Below are 22,386 nucleotides of genomic sequence, written 5' to 3' on the forward strand. Positions count from 1 at the left end.
AGAAGGAACTAAAAGCTTAATTTTGTGGCATGGCTTTGGAGGAAAACAAAGTTTTCTATAATGTTATCACTACTAGAAAAAAGACCTTTAATGACGCGCTTTTTACGACACGCGATAATTAACGATACGCAAAAGGACGTGCCCTTAAAATAGTGTCATCTCTCCAAAAAATTTAAGGATTTACGTCACGCTTTATTGCGTGCCCTTAATTTAGTATCTCAAGAAAAAAAATTAAAAACACGGAGGGCGCTTTATCTTAAACGCGCGTCGTCTGTACCTGTCGCTTTATAATTTTAATGAAACGCGCTTTTAGTATACAAGGGGGGAAATGAAATCCCCAAAATTTTGAAAACCCGCCTTTTTTTTTTCTATCTTCTATCTATCTTTCATCTTCAACCTAACAAGGACGAGCATTGCACTCTTGATTTCCCTAACTCTTTCTCATTTTCTGATTCAAACTTGAATGAATCGAAAAAAAATCTATCAATTTTGAAGCCTAAAGAATCACAACCCCCTATCAATTTTGAAAAAAAAAATCTATCAATTTTGAACACAGACCTACCCACAATGTTTTTCACCGGAAGTCTCTTTCGTCTCCACACCCTTGAGATCTCTCCATCGCTTCCTGGAGGAAATCTCAGGTTGTTTTCAACTTTGGGGTTTTTCGATTTCATCATTTTCCCCAATTTTCAGCTCCCGATTCTTCCCTTCTTGTTCTAATCTTACCCTTCGATTCCACCCCACCCTCCTAATCTCACTGATTTCTTCATTTTCAATGGGATCTCTTTCTTTGTGAGTTTTCTTTTCACGTCACAACAGTTGATCACCGAAGAAGCAATTTTCCAAATCTTTTTGTTGTTAATCAAAATTGTGTGTATGGCGATCAGATTCACTGTTTCTTACTCCGACTACGTGGCCCAAAACCTAGCCACCGCCTCCGGAAAATCCAATACATGCCGAATTTTTCACGAGGTTTTTTCTCATCCTCGTATATTCCAGAATCCCGACCGAGATCCCGTCGCCGGGTACGGTCCGGCAGCAACGGCGGGTTCAAGGTGTTCGGTTTCGGCGTATGCCACTCTTGCATGTGATTTTCTTGGCGTTGAGACCTCCTCTAAACCTTCTCCCCTCGTTGTTGGATTCATCTCGTTGGTAAAGTCAACGGCTACCGGTGGTGGCGTTGGTGGTGGTTCTGGGGTTTTTGGGATTTTGCCGTTGAAGGCGTCTTCCATGATTCCGTTTTTCCAAGGGTCGAAGTGGCTCCCATGTAACGAGATTAACAGTACGGAGGTTGATAAAGGCGGTACTAGCTCGACGAAGTCCAATCAGACTACTACTGATTGCGTGAAAACCTGCAATGTTGCAAGTACCAAAATCATCGTTGAGAGGAACAATTGGTTTTCAAAACTATTAAGTGTTTGCTCCGATGATGCTAAGGCTGCCTTCACCGCTTTGAGTGTCAGTATCTTATTCCGATCGCAATTGGCTGAACCAAGATCCATCCCCTCTGCATCCATGATCCCTACCCTTGATGTGGGTGATCGCATAATGGCCGAAAAGGTATAATCCCAATTCTAACCTTATTACACACTATATGAATGATGGTTGCCAATTTCGCCATTTTGGCTTTTCAATTCACATAGTGATTGTATGCAAGATTTTGAGTTTTTGCCTGTTATTGATTTAGGTTTCATACATCTTTCGGAAGCCAGAAGTTTCAGATATTATGATCTTCAAGGCTCCTCCCATTCTTCAGGTGCGATTTCACTTCTTGATTATAAGTATCTTTGATTAGTTCTGTGTTTTGTTGTTTGCTCATTGTCTTGTATCAATAATCTTGTAGGAATTTGGCTACAGTTCTGGTCCTGTATCAAGATTACAATCCTTATGATTTTTGTGATGTGATGGTGCAAGGGTCCACTTCCAGTGAAAAACATTGTGGGTAGGTTATATGCAGTGATTAGGTTAATTTACTCATAGTTTTGATTAATTTTTTTTATCATCATGTCCAGGTCCCTTCTCTACTGTGTTCTGTGAAATGATACGCTCCTACATTATGTAGCCATGTTGTATAATCTTAGCCATTACACATGGCAAACTCATATGCACTTCAAATGGATGGAATTGTTGATCCTGATGGTAATTATCAAATATACTATGCTTTGTTAATGGTAATTATCAGGAGTTCCATTTGTAATTCACATAGCATTTCAATTTTGAGTAGCTAAATGCTTATGATAATATATATATATATATATATATATATATATATATATACATACATATATATATATATATACATATATATATATATATATATATATATATATATATATATATATATTTCAGATTGGATCTTCACTTGGATTTGAAGATGGAGAGTTTGAATCTTCCAAAATAATTCGCCCTGCTGCTTTGTTTTATCACAATGAGGATGATTCCTTCTATTTTGTTGACTCAGAGGTATTCTTTTTTAAATGAATAATTACAAATATATTGATGGGGATATAGTCTTATTATGGTTTTTTACTTTTCATATGATGAAAGAATCATGCTATAAGGAGAGCTGATATGGAGAGCAGGACAGTTGAGACATTATATCAAAAACCTAATGTCAGTGAGACAAAAAGTAGTTTAGTGACTTGGATCATTGATAAACTTTAGAGTGCAAAAGACATTCCTTCAAATTCTAAGGAAGTTGATCCTAAATTACGTTTTTACCCCTGGCATATTCTCAAGTCATTGGAAAATTACCACATTTTACATGTCATATTTTAATTAACATGATATACTATTAATTTGCTATATAATGTTTTCATGCAGTTTTGAAACTTTATGGATCATGGATCTGTCATCTGGTATCATTCAAGAAGTGGTCAAAGGTTTGACTTCTATTGTCTACATATTCTTTTGATGTTTCTAGGTTAATTATGATGTTATTTAATAACATTTTTTGTGGTGTGAAGGATCTTCAAAGATTATAGAGATCTGTGGACATTTGATAAAGGAGAAATCATCCCTCGTAAAAGAAATACTGCCTAGTCAGCAGCTGCCACAAAATAATTTCTCGGTGGAGGGTATTTCACGTGCGGGTCTGCTTTATTCTGTGGTAACTTTTCAGGACAATATCGTAATTTGTGACACAGGTAAAATTAAATATTTTCCTTTTTTTTTAATTGATGAACTACAATATCCTCTAAGAAACAAGAGTGTTTAGATGCTCAGGTGGTACGGAAATACAACAAAACTTGTGAGCCAATGACAAGCTTTGAGTTTTCAAATTTTGGAATACTAGGATTGCCATACTGGTTGTTGCCCCTTATGAAATCAACTTATGATATGAGCTCTGTTTTTCACATGGTCTAGGACCACTAATTGCTTAGGATGGTAACTGGGTTGTCTTTTCGCGCCCTCCTTTGATACACCATAAAGGCATGAAGATTCTCTCTCTCTCTCTCTCTCTCTCTCTCTCCAAATTCTAAAACAAACAACAACAGGTAAATAGATGCCAACATTTTGTTTAAAATTCTGTGAACATTGAAAAAAAAACGAGGTCGATAATGCCTTTTTCATGAGATTGTCAAAAGTTGAATAAAATTAAAAAATAAACAAGGGTAATATTGTAATAGGAAGGGTCTTAATACATAAAGTGACCAACCTCTCACTTAGCACGACAAGTCATTTTGATTTTATTAAGTAAAAAAGAAACAACCTTATCAATCTACATGCATTTAGTCATGTACTATTGTCCCATAATTTGTCATCATAAAAGAAGACACTGTTGTCCCACAAGGGCAATATTGTAATAGGGCTGCTTTATATGTCATCATAGAAGACCCTGCTGTCCCATAATTTGTAACAATTTGTATTATCATTATTTGATTTTAATAATAATTTGTTTTGTTTTATTGTTGAGGTTATAGACTGATAGTCTTACTTTTCATGTCATTATTATTTATTTCTTTTTTTGTTTGCAGTTTCTTGCAGAAACTTTGGATGTTGTTCAAGACATTGATTGGGTCATTTCTCTTGGAAATGCTTTTGCAAAGCAGTATGAGCTTTATACATATGATGATGAGCATTCTGCACTACTTCACAGGTATGAACTCATTATCATTATCATTACATTTTTTTAATTAAATTATCTTATTGAGAGTATTCTTCTCCTACAAATGTCTTGGTATACTTCTTCAGAAAGTTGATAACATGACTTATGTTCGTGATAAAATCGTCTGGATGTACAAACAAGCAAATAATCTAGATTTCAAGTATTCCAGCACCTTGATAATTATTACATTGCTATGTTTCACATTTAACCCTGTTTTCTAATATTGTTTTGGTTGAACATGTTATTCCTCAAATTTTAACAGATTCTTGAATTGTGACTCACCCCTGCAGCTTTCTGAATGCAGGCTTATTTTGGTGCTGGATTAAGTGGAGTTCTAGCTTGGTGTGTGCGAGTGGGAAGGAACCAACCCAATGCCCCCGGAGTTCTGGCACCTTCCATCTTTACTTCCTATGTATCCAGGTTAATCTACTCGTATTTATTCATGTCTCAAAGTGTGTATTCCAATATCAGGTATCATGATTTGTGTATTTATAAAATTTTGAAATAGGGTCTTGTTCAATGATTTAGTTGTGTTTGCTCTAAGGGAGATCAACTTATCAAAAGTAAGTTAATATTTCACCCTTTTATTTAATATTTTTGTGATTGAATGAAAGTCTTAATGAAAGTAATTGACAACCCTTTCTCTGTAAATGATGTTGTGATTGTGGGAGAGGTGTTGTGTTTTTCTCTGTTGCTAGGTAACCTTCTCAACAACAACATTCTACTTAAGCAAGTGAGTAATCAAGATTAAGGGAGACTTGTAATCATGTTTGAAATTCCTTTCCAGTAAGAAACAGAGTTGTATGATTATTTGTTAGTTTTATATGAATGTATAACCCATGTTAGCAATGTATTATTTTTGTTTAACATTTGAATGATTCTTTGTATGACATTACAATTTGTGCAATTTATTTTATTTTTTGAGTATGAAATTTTATTTTATATTATGCAATGGATTGTATTTTTTGTATATGGTATTTTATTTCTATTATGAGAAATTAAATGCAAATTTAATTTAAAAATTAATAAATATATAATTTTTTTTTTAAACATTTAAATTTACGATACGCAAAAATGTGTGTCATCTTCATTTATGACATGACCTTTCTTGACAGGGGCTTTCTTGATACGCATTGCGTGTCGCGTGTCATCTTGCTTTATGATAGGGCCTTCCTTGATACGCATTGCGTGTCGTAAACACGCGTCGTAATTGCGCGTCGTAAATGCGCGTCGTCTCTCTTTATGATAGGGCCTTCCTTGACACGCATTTGCGCGTCGTTTGAGCCTTTTACGACGCGCAATGAGCGTCGTAAAAGGCTGTTTTTCTAGTAGTGTATAGTTAGTGTGTGTGTGTGTGTGTGTGTGGGTATAGCAGGGGGAATGGGGCATCTATGTGAGAGATCTGATCCCTTGGGGGGGGGGGGGGGGTGATTAAGTACAATATACAATCAGAATTGTAAAAGTGTTGGTTTAATCTGCCAAGTCACATTTTTGCTAATTACTTCTTAAGAAATTCATTTGGGAAATTCCTTTTTTGATCTGTCTGATTTAAAATCTGTTGTTAATGTATTTAAATGTCTAACTTTTGTTTTATTGTGATATATAACAATTGGACAGATCTTTCCTGATCTCCAGGAGTTGCAATTTTCACTCCTAATAATCTCTTCATTTTGATCTCGGTGGAAATTTAATAGCAGGTTTAATTTTTCTTATTATTTTTTTATTTACTATTTTATATTGACAAATTTCCTAATATTCGATAGGCAAGAACAGTTTCAACTGATTGTGTTTGAATTACATATGAATGGAATGGAGACAAAGGGGGAAAGGACAAGACATATTCAAAGCCCACCAGGTTTAACTTTTAGCCAAGCAATTCTATTTTTTTGGCTTTCTATTGAATCATATTTGCAATACAGGGATTTACATTTTTGGTACTCAAGTTTAATTATATGTTTTCGGTTTTGGTCCCTAAAGGAACCGGGTTACATATCAGCCCTTTTTTGAAGTTTTTCAATGACCGTGTTGCCCTTTAATTGGTTTTTTATAAATACTTCTTATCATATAATGTTTAACTCATAATAAGTTCAATTCCAGAACTTGAAGCTTCGCGAGGAGTGTTTGCATAGAGTAGAACAACATGATGTGACAAAAGTTCATCATAAGGAATCAACACAATGTTTAGCATAATATGGTGTTAGAGGGTAATATTGGGAAACTATTGGTTTCTTAGTTTGCAGTAATTCAGTCACTTGTAGATGGATTAAATGCACACAAGGATTTTGCTTATGATATCCATAGGTTGAGTGAAAGTTCATTTTTTTTATACCAATTATACCCTCAACATCTTTATATAACAATATACTTTTCATCAAAGGATTTAATGGTATTTTTAAGTTGTTTTTTTAAGTTTATTTATATTTATATATTTACATTTATTGTAAATATATATAATGGAAGCGACAAGACCCAAATACCCCTAAGAGAAAAAATGATCAAAGGTGGTGAAACTTTATCTCAGGTACACTTTGCACAAAGAAAAAAAAAAGCAACTCTTCAACGTCTAAAGCTCACATGTTTGTTAATTATTTACTAAAAAGAGATAATTGGATCTTATAATATTAATCTACTGTTTTAAATACATTTTTTTGGGTTGCAACAAATCAATGATGCATACATCAAATCTCTAGAAATATTATATCCTTTTTGAACATGCTAATCTCTGTTGACATAATTAATAAACAAATTTGTAAGTGTAATTTTCCCTATTTTGGATGGCAAGAGGCAATAACATATATATTATTATTTGTTTAGTTTTAACATTTTCATTCATTTTGTTTCCATTAAATCATTACAATAATGTACATTATAAATTTTGCTCAACTAAAATGATGTCATCTAAATACAAATTAGTTTTGAGTTGACATTGACTTGAAATAAGTTACATATATGAGTTTTTTTTTTTTGAAATTAATGGTTGTATTGTCATGCAGGTTAATGTTGCGAGACGGCTGCACCTCTGAATTGGGTAGAATTTTCAATTTATTACATTGATAAAAGAAAATTGAATGGGAGATGTGTTGTTGCTAACTAGCTACTTTCAAATGGTTGGAGATTAGTTGATAATTTATACAAATTAAACATTTTTATATATTATATTTTTAATAGATAAAACATTTTTTTTATATGCAACATATTTATTATTTTGAATTTAAACTTATTTATAATTTTTTGAAAAATGGATATCCTTTGAAAACGGAAACATGCTGTGCAAATGGAGAAATCTTAGTTGGAATCTCGTGGATGCATTTACCCTATGTCATGAAATCGTCACATAACCATTTCTATTAGCTTCAAACAGTAAAAAAAAATTTACAAATGACAATTTAATTATGTTATAAATGTGCAGAGATTTATGTTATTGATTTGAGCTCATCTCCATCAAATGAGAGCATCAAACTAACACATTTGATGGAAGTTGTCTATACAAAGGATAATATTACGTGATTATATATTATAGTGTTGTTCACTTCAAAAATGGTCCATTATAGTGTTCACTTCAAAAATAGGTGTTTATTAATGGTTTAAATTGATAATGGATCTTTGATAATTGGTTAATAAATTTTTTTTTAATTGTATTCTTATATAAGCTTATCAAGATTTGTTTAGTTCATTGTTTTACGTTCTTATTGTCCTTGCATTTTTTTTATATATATAATAATTGTCACTCTAAAGAAAATTTTAATTGTTTTAAAGATAGTCTTTATTCAAAAGTATTTGAATCTTGGTTTTCCGGATAAATGTACCTTATTCAAAGGATTTAAGAATTCAAAATTGTTTTAAACTCGCCTATTGACATTATGCTGATAATTTTTCATGCAAATATTTTGAGATGTCATTGAACATAACATAGTTCTTATTTGGATGTTCGATCAATCATGTGTTTCAATAGTAAACTATTTGAACAAAAGAATAATCGCATCTAGAAACTAAATTTTGAAAAAATATTCGTCCGTCGCTTGGCGCGGGTAAACGGCTAGTATATATATATATATATATATATATATATATATATATATATATATATATATATATATATATATATATATATATATATGTGTGTGTGTGTGTGTGTGTGTGTGTAGTAATCCTCACATGTATGTATGTTAGATAATAAATCATTTAGTATATTTTACATATTAATCACTGAGTTGGTCGAGCTTTATAACACTTTTCATTTCAGAAAGGGGCCGATCCGAGAGTAGGCGGATTCTGTAACTCGCCTCAGTAAGGAGCCTAGTAAGGAGTACTAAGGCGAGTAATCGACCAACTCGACAAGTTTTACAACACTGCTAAAATTTAATGTCACAACCAGACATATGTGCATCAACCTTAAAATATTATTTTGGGACAACAAAGACACCAAGATCATCCAAGTGAATAATGAACGTCGCCACATCAACATCTAAGACTTCACAAAAACTTCTTTGGTGAATTTGTTCTCAATAATATCTCATTCTTATCAAAGTTGATCTTATTTTCGGTACCTACATACAATTGGGAAACACCAATCAAATTATGCTTTAAATCTTCGACATAGACAACACAATTAATGATAAGTTTGCATTTTTAATTTTTCAAACCCTTTAATTGATGCTTTTTCATTATTTACAAACTTCCCATTTATAGCTCCAAATAAATCACGATAATCCCTTAGGTGTTCCTTTCTTCTAGTCATGTAATGAGAGCAACCGATATTGATATGATTTTCTTTATCATAATGTTCGTCACACATCACATACAATCAATGAATAATTAAAGGGACCCGAAGTTGTTTCGGTTCTAATAAGTTATTGGATTTAGGAAGGTAACTTAGAAATTTTTATTCGAAACATACAATATTGTTGAAACATATGTTGGATTCAATATTGTTTGGAATCGAACTTGCTACCAAAGTTGATAAGTTTTTTATTTTAAACTTTTAAATCAAGGTTGAAACTTGTTTTGAGAACCTATTGGTTTTGAGCTTCAAAACCCATTTGGTTAACTGCTTCAGTATCCCATTGCAATTCGAATTTAATATTTCAATGATCTGCATGCATTATTATCCTTCGTGGAATGAATTGACTTTTGTACGCCTTGAATCGTTTCCGAAGAAATGCAATCTTTTTGAAAAACAAAAAACATTAAGATGATGTTTATTTTTTGTCTGCAGATATTCTTAACCTCTTTTGTTTGCGATGTGCAGACGACACACATACATTAATCTTCGCAGATTATTTGTTTTTAAAAGACCATAGACCTAAAATTTTATGAATGACCTCTTCTTGGCACGCACGCGCGCGCGCACACACACACACACACACACACACACACACACACACACACACACACACACACACACACACACACATATATATATATATATATATATATATATATATATATATATATATATATATATATATATATATATATATTATATAGTTTTCTAACCTTTTCAAACATCTTTTAGCCTAAAACCACATATTGTTTTTTTATTTTTATTTTTTATTGTAAATTAAAACTTGAATTTATTCAAAATTTATCCATGTTAAATTTATACATAAATATTTATTTATAAGAATGATCATTAGAGTTGTTTATATAACTATGGAAATAATCATAACACTGTCTAATATTAGTTGTGCCAAATTTTATAAAATATATATTTAATGCAACATCGTGGAAAAAAAATCATGGTTAATTTTAATTGATTTAATTGATTATTTTGAAATCTAAGTTTATTTTCATCAATTATATGTCTTCAATTATTTAATCCGAAAATACAATCTTTAGGTATAATTTTACGACAAAAATTTATTGGTTTTATCAAATATAATCATTAATCTGCACCATTTTATTTTCATTTTTATACAACAATATATAAAATTTGATCTAGATTTGTGAAATATTTATAAAATAATCATAAAAGTATAGAAAAACTCTTTTGAGTTCAAAAAAATAAATTTTAGTTTATTTTAGCAAGACGTAGATGTTAAAAAACAAATATTTTTTTATTTTTTCTCATACTGCATATGTTTGATACAATTCTACTATTATAGAGGTATGTAGATATGATCCACATATTATACAGCTTTTACTTCACATAAAACAAACAACTCTTAATTGAAATAGCTTTTTTCTTAACCTGTATTTTAGAAATTTTGATTTTTTCTTTCTATCGAAGAAAATCAATTTTCCACATTCTTACACTTACGTTTTCCAAAGGCAAGGTTTTGTTTTCTAAGGTTTATATTCATTTTTTTGTCGTTGCCTAGATCTTTTATGGGTAAATTGTACAAAAAACATTATTTTTACACAGAAATTCTTTTTTGATACCGTGTTATTTTTTGTGTCAATTTTGACACCGTGTTTTCTAATTTGTTACAATTCCGACCACTTGACCGGTTAACCAGGTTACATGCTGACGTGGCATGATGATGTGTCAGTTTTTGATGATATGTCAGTTTTGATGATGTGGCATGCTGATATTATATGCTGACGTGTCAAAATTGATTTTTTTTTCTCACAAAAAACACTATGTTTTCATTTTTTTTCGAGTTTGACACTAAGTTTAATTTTTTCTTTCAACTTTGACACTATGTTTTTTTGTTCCAAATCGAACATCATTTTTTCCAATTTTGTTCAATGTTGATAATTTTCTATTTGAAACCGTATAAATATTTTTTAATACATTTAAACCGTATAAATATATATATTTTTTCTTTTAAAAACCATAGTTTTGTATAAATATATTTTTTTACACTCAAACCATATTTTTATATATAAATATGTATTAGTTATATAAAAATTGTATTTTATATTAAATATGCAACTTTAAAATGTGTTTGGAGGTTTGGAGGCGTGTAGTCGATCAAAACTCAGATATCAAGTTTGCAACCTATCAAATTTTTACATCTTATTAGAAGCTTATTGTTAGTTTGATTCTCATGATATAACTAATGCTTTGAATGTAAGAAAAAAATATATCTTGTATTTAATATAAATGTAGTTTTTAAACCAAAAAATATGTTTATACGGTTTAAAATGTAATAAAAAAAATATATTTATATGGTTTCAAATGAAAAATAGACAAAATTAAACAAAATTTGATAAATGATGTTCGATTAGAACAAAAAAAACATAGTGTCAAAATTGAAATAAAAAATTAAACTTAATATCAAAATCGAAAAAAAAGTAAAAACTTAGTGTTTTTTGTAGAAAAAAAAATCAATTTTGACACATCAGCATGCCACGTCATCAAAACTGACACGTCATCATGCCACGTCAGCATGTAACCTGGTTAACCGATTAAGTGGTCAGAATTGTAACAAATTGGAAAACACAGTGTCAAAATTGGCAAAAAAAAAAAAACACGTTGTCAAAATCGTATTTCTGTATAAAAAAAGTGTTTTTATCTCTGTATAAAAAAAAGTGTTTTTATGCTATTTAGCCATCTTTTATCTTCTTTGCTATTGACAATTTATGAATTTGATTGAAAAAAAATGAAATAAGGACAACCAACTTCAAATCTTCATCAATTTCACTGTATTATCACTCAATTCATCGTGATCACTTATCAAACTTGAAATATTGAATTTTGTTCAGAAACTATTAATGATTTTTTCATTATATTTAAAATCTTCCATAAAAAAAATACTTTTATTGGAAAATTTACAACAAATTACATACCGAATTATAAGATATAACACTTTCACTATTGTATGTAATATCATCGATAACGTCATGTTTTAATTTGACAAAAAGTAAAAGATTTATATTTTGTTGCTCAAAAATAACATTTTTCTGTAAAACTTTCGTCATATATCCATAAACTCTTTTAGCCATATTATATAAAATGTTCCTTTGTTTGGAAGGAAACTTCTTCTGTGACTCTAAGTATAGTTTTATTGTTATTCAATATTTTTACTCATGTCACATCCGATTTTTCACACCAGAAAAATCATTTTATTTATGCTTATTTTAAAAATAGAATATTCTTTATTTTGTGGAATTGGTCCTGTAAAAATATTTCCGAAGAAATGTTTTTCACCGATTATTAAAAACTCGATATGTCATAAGTGATACAAGAAACATAAGCATATACGTAATCATTTATGGCTTTACAACATCTAATGTCCTATATTTCTTCGAATCTCTCATCATTTCCAAACATCAATAGTCTTCGTATTGATACCTATTATACAAAAAAGTTGAGTGGGTTAGGTTGGAAACTTGATGAGTACATATGGTATTCAACCCAAAGTAATATATTTAATTGGTTTAATTATCTATTTATATAAATTACTCCACTTACGCATTCACATTATATTCTTTATTAATTTATAGAGACTTATCTTAACGACCATCATTGTAATTATTGTGATTGCCATCTATAGGTTCTATTAGAGGATTACACCGTTAGTACACTAATACTAGATCCTACATTGTTAATACAATAGTATCAGGTCCTACATCGTTAGTACTATAATACTAGTTCCTACATCATTAGTACAATAATAGTATTCCCTACATGATTAATACAATAATACTAGTGTAACATCCGGTTTTTCAGGTATATTATTCTTAATATTTAATTTAAGAATTTTGGAGGGACTTGACGAGTTGGTGCCTCAACTCATCGAGTGGGGTCGCGAGTTAGTGATGTGTTTAATGAATGGATTCGACGAGTCGGGTATCTGACTCGCCTAGTCACCGCTGCTCAGGAAAACGCTAATTCCCCGAGTTTGTGACCTATTTAAAAACTCTTATGGCCTTCATTTGCGGCCACACTTCCCCTTGAGAGACCCCAAATCGATCCAAAGATCTTAGAGAGATAGAGGGAGTTAATTGCTTCATTTTGGTGGATTCTTGCAAGGAAGAATAAGAAGGTTCAAGCTTAATTGACTAGAGGGGCTCAGATCTCCCACTATTTCATTTAAAGCTGCAGTTGGAGGTATGAATCCATGCATGTTTTCATATGATTAGTAGATCTCATGAATTTAGGGCTTCTTTACCCTCTTTTAAGCTGATATATGAAGCATGTGAAGTCCCTTTGTGGCTTAGACATCAGATTTGGACCTTGAGAGGTCCAGAGAGTCCCAAGAACCCAACTTTATGCAGTTACATAAGAATATTAAACCAAAGAGGGTTATTTTGTCAATTAGAGGTAGATGAGTGATGTATGGACATCAAGGTCGAACCTTTACGTGATTAGTGAGCCTTGAGTCATAGATCTAGAGTTCGGGAAAGTATCTTGCACTAAAATGGATGAATGCAAAAGAGTCTGAATAGACTCACCCAGGGTTTTATCCCGATGAACTGAGTCAGGTGGTGACCTGACGAGTTAAGGTTTAGCTCGTCAGTGGGAGCTTGTTGGGGTTGCCATTAATCGACTGGACTCGATGAGTCACCCAAGTACACTCGACGAGTCTGGTCAAAAGTTGGACTGTTGATTGGAGTTGAATTTTGTTGACCTTAGAGTTTGGTCAAGATGAGTGTAAGAGGTCAGGAAGGGTAGAATGGTCTTTTACCTTTCTAAGATAGAGAATAGGAAAGGAATAGTCTAGCCTTTGAGAGCCATTGTTAACTAGAGGTAATTTATGTATGTTATTAGGCGGAGGCTAGATCAATGTTTCGAGTACGAGATCATTAGAGTTTACCCGAAGTGAGTCTTCTCACTATACATTACCTAGGGTGGTATCTATGTGTGGACCGGAAGGTCATACGTGTTTGCTTGAGATTATGTGCTATTCTGACCGGACCGGAGGGTCCAACGATTTACGATACCAGAAGGTCCTCAACCAGATCGGACTGAAGGGTCCAACGAGCTAGACCGGGCCAGAGGGTCCAACGAGCTATGGGGCTGGAGGGTCCCGCTGAGACACAGTGACGAGAAGGTCGTACAGAGTATAGCCTCGAGTGGCGAATTGTTGTATGTGGTATTTTGGGGAACTCACTAAGCATTCATGCTTACTATGTTATGTGCTATGTGTTTCAGGTACCCCAGAGGATCGCGGGAAGGCACCGGCGTAATTGTACACACACTCTTGATACAGAGCTATGTTTGTGGGTCCTGGATTTGACTTGATGTTTTGAAAACTTTGTTGATGGATATTTGGATTTTGTTAACAAGACACGTGTTTTATGAATGTTAAAAATAAAAAAAATTGGTGTGTAATTTTTGGTTGTTACAACTAGTTCCTACATCGTTAATACAATAGTACTGGTTCTTACATCAGTAGTACAATAGTAATATTAAAGTCGTGACATCCTTTCATTATTTCCATCTTTTATCGTACAATAACATCTTATCGTTTTTGCCTTTCATTACCCTTCATTACTCAATGTATTATATTCATAAAAATACATATACGGTATAAATCATATAAATTTATCTGTATAACATTTCATCTAACACAAAACATCTTTGCACATAAGCACATATAGCATTCAATTATCTAAATATTTCATATCTGTATGTAAGACGAAAGTAACTATACAATCACTTGCTAAAAGTGGATAACTAGTGATTTTGGTAGAGCTTCACCTAACAACTTAGATTTTCATTTTGACATGACCTAAGTGTGATTTATATTGACTCTTAGTCTAATGTTCCTTGTGACTAATGGCAGTCTAGATTCCTCACTAATCTCAACATCTACATCAAGATCTTGGAAGTAAGGAATAACCAGGTAGAATCATATCCATTGACGGAGCTTATATAGAGTTAGGGGGGATGTCCCCCCCCCCCCCCCCTATTTTTTTTTTTTTTTATAATTAGTCCATAATTATTAAAAAAGTTACATATTGTGTCAAATTCTATAAAATTTGACTTTATCCCCTTGTTCTTCAATTTGTATACATATTCTATTTTCGCAACCCCCCCCCCCCCCCCCCCCCCGCGCAAATGAAAGTTTCAAGCTCTGTCACTGATCAAATCAAAGGTAGGGTCCGTTTAGTATATGGAGTATACTGTTTGGAAATCCCACTTTGAACATCTCACTAAATCTATCAGAGACATCATCCACGTAAGTAGATCAATTAGTATAATAATTTTTGGGGGAAGGTAATTTGTCTTTGGCGGATGTGTGACACATTGGAGGTTTTGGGTGGACTGTCAGTGTGCGTCGCACACCTTGTCAACGTGCATGCTTGTATGTGCAAATTTTCATTTTCTTAAAAAATCATATCTTCTCCTTACGAGCTCTATTTTCGAAGTTCTTTATATCTATACGTAGCTATCAACAAGATCTATAACTTTCGTTTAGACTCCCTTAGATAATTCTCACTTTATTTTTAAGGTTACATTTTATAGGCTTAGATTGTTAAAATCCGTATAAAAATCATAACTCTCTTATACGATATCCATTGTCGGCTGTCTTTATATTAACATATAGGTATTGACGAGATTTTCAAGTCTTGTTTATATTGTTTTTCTAACAATCAACCATTCTCAAAGTCGCACACTACTGCACTGAAACTTTGAAAAATCATAACTTGCTTGTATGAAGTCAGATTTGAACATTCCCTATATACATACTCTCGGTTTAACGACCACTATGACTCGTGTTTCAATTACTTTTTTCTAAATAATCTTGTACTGAAACATCTATATATCGTCGTGAAGAATAATTATCCTATTATCCATTAATCATCTAGCCCTATCTTGCAGGCGTCATAGTTATCTCCCCCTTAGGTTGATTACATCTTTGAATCCTCAGCAAAACTGGATTGGATGGTGATCCTGTATTTCATTCTTCCATCCTAGTAAATAATCGCAACTCTTATGTTCTTAAAACTTTTAGATTATTTAATTGATGGCGATACTTAACCTTGCACCCATTCTTCATTCTCTGGCATATCTTAAGTCCTAATCGTTAGGCTACAAACTTGATCTTCACTGGAGACTCCTGCTCCTCCTAAAAAATCAATTTATGATGAGGTCTTTATTTTTGCTATCATACATGCCTAGTGGTCATACCCTAATGACCTTCTATCACATGTTGTAATGGCTAGACTCAAGTCTTTTTTAGTCAGACTCTAGCATGGAGGATACATGCCATCATGTTCTAATGTGGTACGACCAAATTATTATAGGTAGATTTTCTAGCTACTGGCTACTTAGTCTTAATGACGGCTGCGATACCTTTTTAGATCTTTTTAGTTGTCTTTCCCTTCATTCTATTGACTAAAGTCAGATGCTACATCGAGTAACTCACTTCATAGCTTTCATCTTAATCAGACTCAATTTTCTATGACCACTAGGTTCGGAATAATATTCATCTTGTTTAGTCATTACCAAAACGATGATAATGATGGTCATTTACAGAAGGAATTTAATTACTAGTGCTAATACAATAATTCAACGTTTATAATCATGTTCACATAGAGTTTCCAAATCAAGGTCGGAAACAGACCTTAGACCCTTTGTAATAATAGCAGTCTAGGTAGGAAACCTAAGGCATGCTAGAATAAAAATCATTTAGCACATAATAGCAATTAAAACAACTTATCCTAAAGTATTCTAGTGCTTGTGTCAATTCAGGTGTACAACCTAAAATAATATAGACACACACCTCACGATCATTACTTAGCAATCTAAGTTTAAGTCTAGAAATCCTAAAATTCCTAGTTCGCTTAAACTAATGCTCTGATACCAATTGTGACATCCCTGATTTTCAAGGTTTGACATGACCTTTTATTTATCTTCTATATTCATTTATAGAGACCTATCTGAAGGACCATCATTGTAATTATCGTGATTTCCATCTATATTCTACTAGATGACTACATCTTTAGTACAATAGTACTAGTTCCAACATCGTTAGTATCATAGTACCAGCCCCTACATCATTAATACAATAATCGTTAATTAATAGTACTAGTTCCTACATCGTTAATACATTAGTACTAGTTCCTACATCGTTAATATAATACTTGTAGTTCTTACATCGTTACTATAGTAGTACTATTAAATTGTGACATCCTATCACTATTTTCACCTTTCATCGTACTATGTCATCATTTTTACCTTTCGTTACCCTTTATTAACCAATGTATTATATTCATAAAAATACATATATGGTATAAATAATATAAATTTATCTTTATAACATTTCATTTAACCCAAAACATCTTTGCACATAAGCACATATAGCATTCAATTATCTAAACATTTCATATATATATGTATAAAATGAAAGTAACTATGCATTCACTTGCTAAAAGTGGGTGATTGGTGATTTCGATAGACCTTCGTCTAACACCTTAGCTTTTCTTTTTGATGTGATCTAAGTATGATTTATACTTAGTCTTAGTCTAATGTTCTTGGTGACTAATGGTAGTCTAGATTCCTCACTAATCTCGATGTTTACATCAAGATCTATCAAGTAAGGAATAACCAGGTAGGATGATATCAAATGTAGGGTTTGTTTGGTATACATAGTATACTATTTAGAAATCCTAGTTTAAACACCTCACAGGTAGTATATAGAAATCAGATGTAGGATATGTATTAACGAGATCTTAAACTCTCGTTTAGATTCTTTTTCCTAATAATCAACCGTCCTTAATTTTTGTTTCTGAGTCGCACACTACTATGTTGAAACTTCATAAAAGCATAAATTTCTGTTATGAAGTCGGATTTGGACGTTTCCTATATGCACGCTCTCAGTTTAACAACTACTATGAGTTTCGTTTAGATTATTTTCCCTAAATAATTTTTTATTGAAATATATTTATATATATATATATATATATATATATATATATATATATATATATATATATATATATATATATATATATATATATCACAGTGATGAATAATTATCCTTTTATTCATTATTTATCTGGCCTTATCTTATGGGAGTTAAAACCTCTTTCTATAGTTTCTCAACATTAAGTTTCTTTTCATCTACCATACCCTGCAAAATCAATATATTGTCTTTTTCCTTATTTTCTCCTCTATTTGTTGAAATGAGAGTCTAACTTATTGATACCCCATTGTGTAAGGACTATCAATAAAGAGTGTGTATGTAATCAAATTCTATTCTCTAATTACCTCTTTACTATTGGAACCTTTTACCTCTTTACTGTTGGAACGTTTTTATCGATAATATTTTGGTATGAATATTGTTGATTGTTATTGCTTATATTCATATTATTGCTTGTTGATTTTTTTTGGTTTGGAATGAGCAAATGATATTAGAGTAGTGCTGAGATCTTCTAAATGATCCTCTCAGTTGATTCAAAAAGTTCATCTTCATCATCCTCCTTTCGATCAAGTTCGGTAAATAAATGTCCTACATTTGATCAAAATAATTTCTCAATGTGGTTAAGAAAAACCATGATTGTTATTGAAACCATGGATGTATTCATGCATGATATTTTGAAAGATGGTGTCTTTGATCCTACTATGACTATAGCTGAGACAAGAAAGGATCATGTCACCATTTGATCTCCTACTTTTCAGTGGAATGAAGAAGTAAATAAAAAAAACCAATCTTAATGTCTATGATAGAGCTTCTATATGTGGCATTATTCCTTATCATGTATACCATCTAGTTGAAAAATGCTTGTCAACAGAGGAGATTATTACCACTCTCAATGTCACATATGAAGGTATTAATGAGATGAAAATAACTTGAAAAACTCTCTTATTTGTATGTATGAGTATTTTTTTTCTTATAAAAATGAGTCTCGCACCAACACCTTCGATATATTTAATTGTTTAATTAATGACTTGAGAAAGTTTAATATCATAAACGATAATGATGTATTGGTTCACAAGTTTATTGACTCTCTTGATGACAATTGGTAGCATCATGTTGATATTTTAAAGAATATTGAGAAGGTAAAGACTATGGATCTGTTGAGTCTGTTTGGTAATATTAGAAAGTATCAGCAAAGCAAAGCTTAAATAAGAGAAAGTGTTAAAGAGATGAAGGATTGTGTGAAGACAAGTCTGCCACTCTTATTATAAAAGGATTCAAAGTGATCAATGATGTCAATGATAGTAACGAAATTTCATCAGAAGAAGGCTATGGATATGATCTTGAACTTTAGCATAAGGCCAAATTTGCTAGCAAAGCTATATTAATTGTAATGAAATTTAAAGGACTGAATTTTTTTTTGAAAATTCAATAAAAATCAAAGGACTTTTGGATAAAAGAATTTTAATGCAGATTCATCCTCAAATATTGACAAGAACTCATACGCTGATAAATGTTACAAATGTGGCAATACTGGTCATTTTGCTATAGATTGAAAAGTCAAAATCACCGAATGAGTGGTATGAAGTTAAGTACAAGAGATTAGACAATAGTTTGAGTAAAAACGATATTGGTTCCATCGTTCTTCTAGTCGAGGAAGGAAAATGGGAAGTTGAATCCTCCACTGATGAAGAAAAAATTGAAAATGTGTGCTTGTTAACAAAGTTGTACATGATCAGTAAAAACAATTGCTCAAGATCATTCGATGCAGATCTCGTTGATGTTGCAGCGAGGTATGGAGATCAAAATTGGGATTGTTCATCCTTCAATCAAGTTGAGAAATTTGTAAGTTATCTTGATAATAAAAAATCCTTAATGTTTGATTATCTCTGTCTTGATCTTGTAAAAGAGAAACGTGATTTTCAAAGAAAATATCAACTTTCTTTAAAAGTGATTGAGTTAAATAAACTTGAGTTAGCTAGTCTTGAAAAAATAAGCTTATGACCTAAAAGTTCTTTAATCAAATCTATCTTAAAGAGAAGGATGAAGCTATTTTACAATTTAAGAGCTTAAAGAGAATAACTAAAACTAGTCTACTTCTCATTTAAGAGTCAGTCATATTGTAAACACACAAATCTCATCCCAAGCTCTTTAAATCATTGGTGAAAATTTTTCAATAAGCTGTTGATTTTTCCAATCAAATCAAAGATGAACCTAAATTTCCAACCACTGATGAGCTAATTCAAGGTTATGAGATTTGTTTTGCTAGACCGGTTGATACTAGTGTTCTTGATCATGTTAATAAATACTATGAAACTGGAAGCTTTGGTAAAACCACTCTTTAGAATGTATATATTCTAATGATCCATCTATCAAAATCATTTTCAAGAGAAATTAAAAGTTGATAGAGAAAGAGTTGTCAAGTTTCCAATCCTTAATGGTGCGAAACACTGTAACCTCAGCCAAAATTAAGTCAAATATAATTCTCGTAAATATAACAAACACATATGATAATCAATTTACTTTAGTGTTTAATGAAAATTTCATTCAACACTACAGGTGTATACGATTTCAAAAATATACAAAATGTCTAAATCTGACTTCGCATGAAGAAGTTATGATAAATTCTATCACTATTTATAAAAATAGGAATTTAAAATAGACTTAGAATTCACTATTGGAGTCTAAAACCTAGAAATACCTATGCGTGGATATAAAGAGCGTCAAAAACATAGTTCGTATGCAAAACTTATGATCTTCCGAAGATGTAGCAGTCTGAGAGCATGACATGTGGTTGAAACCCTAATTTTGTCAGAGCTCATGATGTGAACATGTATTCTCATGATGAGAGAGTGCTCCAGGTCACTAATGGATGCTAGAAAACACGTGGCAAGGCTATGGGATGACTCATGGAAGCTCACAAGGTGAACATATCATTCTCATGATGTGAGAAGTCATCTAGACACCTTTCGAAGATAGAAACACAAATGGAAAGTATACGAGGAGATGTAGCTAGGCCTCATGTCGTGAGCATTGATTCTCATAACGTGAGAGGGCCCAAAAAAGCTTATAAATAGCAAGTTCAACCCATTCATTCCTTACACCAAATCTTTGTTCCCTCTCTCGTTTGTTGAATGTCGTTTCCCTTCCCGAGCTTGACAACGACAAGCCTATGACCGTTTTTAAGTTATATTCTACAGATCACGCTACTTGGGTGAGTGTCATGCCCCAACTTTTTAATATTTCCAGGGGAAAATGCATGATAAATATTGTATACAAGTTAATATTAATTTTATATGATAGTATATTCATATCAACATAGATAGTTATATTAATCGGGATATAGTTGTTTTGTATTGGATATACTTCAAATATATCTCATATATTGGAAACATACAAATATCGTAACCTTGTTAGCATGTTAGTATTATAGATTAAACCAATGTAGACCCTGAGTCATACTTGGGAGTTATATATATATATATATATATATATATATATATATATATATATATATATATATATATATATATATATATATATATATATATATATATATATATATGGGACAGTTCAAATAAAAACAGTAAATAGTGTGAGAACGTAAAACATTTTTTTATGTTATTATTATACAATGAATTTTGTATCGACAACTTTATGTCATTATTCAGCAAAGAATAAATGAATAGTCAAATGTTAAAATTAAAATTAGAATTTACTACAAAAATGCACATACATAAGTTTATAATAGAATAATAACATCGTAATGAATATATGACTAATCGAAAGTTAATAAATATATTAGAATTACTTCAACAATACACTTATGCAAAATTCATTACAGAATAATAACATAAACATAGTGTTTTTATGTTCTCACACTATTTAGTGTTTTTATTTTGTCTTACTTATATATATATATATATATATATATATATATATATATATATATATATATATTATGTGTGATATAGCCCTGTAGTTATGCTTGGGAATTCTATATACTAATTGTTAAGTATGTTGTCATTATTTGTTTTATATTAGATAAAACCTGGTTTACTTCAAGTTATTGTCGTTGTACTGCCTAAGTATTATGAAATTAGGAGTAATATTTAAAATCATAGTCTAGTAACTTAGGGTTGTAGACACGAATATGATTTTGGTATTAGAACAATAGGAGGTCCACAAAGTATACATGAGCTATTTTATTCATCAATTAAGATTGGAAATCTTAGTGGAAATCCTCTAACCTATAACCGCTAATCCCGTGTGAGTGAGGAAGTTGTGTATAGATCTATGTTGGTTAACACCCCTCCCGTGGTTTCTAGCTACAACCCAACGGTTTTTTGGGTTACGAACTTGCCCAATTTTCCAACGAGGAAGTTGTGTGTAGATCAATGTGGGTAACTCCCCCACCCATGGTTTCTAGCTACAACCCAACTATTTTTCGGGTGACGAATGGTCCTTTTGTTTTTCCGACATGGATGAAGCGTGAAAAACGATTATATTGGTGCGAACCAT

At 31.7% G+C, this 22,386-nt stretch overlaps 1 pseudogene across 1 annotated transcript; it reads left to right on the forward strand.

The window, feature by feature from the left end:
* Window positions 1-591: 591 nt before the first annotated feature.
* Window positions 592-1,891, forward strand: LOC145035735 (putative thylakoidal processing peptidase 2, chloroplastic pseudogene; annotated as a pseudogene). The gene is made up of 3 exons (XR_013678363.1): window positions 592-1,560; window positions 1,688-1,756; window positions 1,844-1,891. The product of XR_013678363.1 is annotated as a putative thylakoidal processing peptidase 2, chloroplastic pseudogene (transcript).
* The last annotated feature ends 20,495 nt before the right edge of the window (window positions 1,892-22,386 follow it).

This window comes from Lactuca saligna, chromosome 3 (assembly GCF_052625555.1).
Source record: "Lactuca saligna cultivar CGN05327 chromosome 3, ASM5262555v1, whole genome shotgun sequence".
NCBI classification, from domain to species: domain Eukaryota; kingdom Viridiplantae; phylum Streptophyta; class Magnoliopsida; order Asterales; family Asteraceae; genus Lactuca; species Lactuca saligna.